Raw genomic sequence first — 2,149 nt, forward strand, 5'->3', positions numbered from 1 at the left:
TTATATGCATTTCCGAATTATTTTCGGGATTTATTAGTAACGGATTTCCAAATAGAAATAGTATTAACTTTTACTATGTAATCCATTAAACAGATATATATATATATTAAATATGGAAATTCTTGCTTGAACCATTAGTATGTATTTCCAAATAAAAATCAGGTATAATTTAATCGTAAATTCAGAATAAATTCTTAAATATCTGAAATTACAGACATTCACAAAATAGATTTTTATTTGAAAATCCCACCATGGTCCAAAAATTGGGAATCCAAATATAACCATATTTGATTTTTATATGACTCAAATTTTGTCCATATAAAGCCTTATATGTCCACATTTATACAAATATGACCAAATTAATTTTATGTCTGGACATACCTGGAATTTAGTACAGGGAAATGAGAAAATGGGATGGAAAGCGAATAATAATTGGCGCTATAGTGCTACACAATATGAAAATAAGTGGAAAGATTTACGTAAAACATATGTAAAAGTAAAAGATCATAACAATACTTCTGGAAATAATCCAAAAACTTGTAAATTTTTTGATGATATAGACGATATTCTTAGTGACAAACCACGCATAACACCAGTCTCAGTTGTATCTAATCTAAGAAAACGGCCTTTATCAATAAATAGTACTGTAAATTGCAATTCTGATTCAGAAAATTATGATTTGCTCTGTAATACTGATCTAGATGTTGGGGAAGAAACATGAATAATAAAAAAACCACGAAGACAAAGAGATTTTGATGAATTGAAAACAGTTTTACAATCTACCGCTAAGGAAAGAGAAGAAGCACGTGAAAGGGGGCACCAAGAAATGTTGAATCAATCAGAAAAAGCTATTAATACTATGAAAAACGTAATGCTAAAATTAATAGACAAATTTTAAGAAAGAATAAGAAGTGATAATATGCGATAAAATATATGATTAGAATTTAATACAAAAATTATTAAAATTGTACTACTATATAAAAATAACAAGTTTTATGTTACCTACGTTGATTATTAAGTAAAATGATTAAATTTTAATATTTATCACAGTTCCTAATCTTATATCGAAAGACAATAAGAATTTTCTTTTTAGTTTTAACCTAATAGATAAGTTATAATATTATAAAAAAGTGGATCTGTGTGTGATATATCTGTAATATTAATATCATTTAGTATAATAATATAATAATATCGTTTATTTGAGTTGATAACATAAAAATAAGAAATTTTATGTTGATCGTTCAGTATTGCTGTATATTTTATAAAAATAACAAATTTAATGTTATATATTGATCATTTTCTCGTTTCTGACGTTACGATTCCAACATGACCGCGGCGACTATTCAGGAGCCTTAAGTATGATACAATCTTTATAACAAATTTAAGTATCAACCGTGGATCAATAACAACTATAAAATAATTAAAAGGCTTCTTCCACGTACACTAGCTGAATTTAGTGTAGGATCATAGATAATCCATATTTATTATAATTTATATTACAAACCAAACGTTTCGGTCTGTCATCAGACCATTCTCAATAGTAATACATATAATTATGAAATATTTTACGCAATGAACTTATACAGACTAAAATTACTCAAAATGTCAATGTACATATCGCTGTCAATTATCATTAAGATGAATTATCGAAGTATCTTGATTTTCGTCAACTGCAAGACCCATGGAAACATAGTATGTCATATCGTTTAAATGATTTTATCCTCAGCTTTATATGAAACAAGTATGCAATATTTTTAATTATTTTATAACAATCTTTATATGTACATATTGCTTTACATATAAAATTAAAAACCAATAATGTTCAAATGTTTTTTATTATCTCTTTGGTATACTTGTAAAACTTTTATTATGTTTTTGCAATTGATATACAATACTTGTAAAACTTATGAATAAAATAAAGCTAATAGTAAATATTGAAAATGTATTGTTTGTTAATAATTTTATAATTTATTCACCTGTTGAAAGAATTATTTTTTGTAACAAAGTTAGTAAAGTAATAGCGATGAAATATTAAATATAACGAAATAACGTTTGTATGATAATTAAAAATATAGATATATACGAAAATTTTGCTGTTATGTTATAAGATGACAAAGATAATCACGTTTTACTAAACCAGTTGGATCAT

Source organism: Trachymyrmex cornetzi, unplaced genomic scaffold, assembly GCF_001594075.2.
Source record: "Trachymyrmex cornetzi isolate Tcor2-1 unplaced genomic scaffold, Tcor1.1 scaffold933, whole genome shotgun sequence".
NCBI classification, from domain to species: domain Eukaryota; kingdom Metazoa; phylum Arthropoda; class Insecta; order Hymenoptera; family Formicidae; genus Trachymyrmex; species Trachymyrmex cornetzi.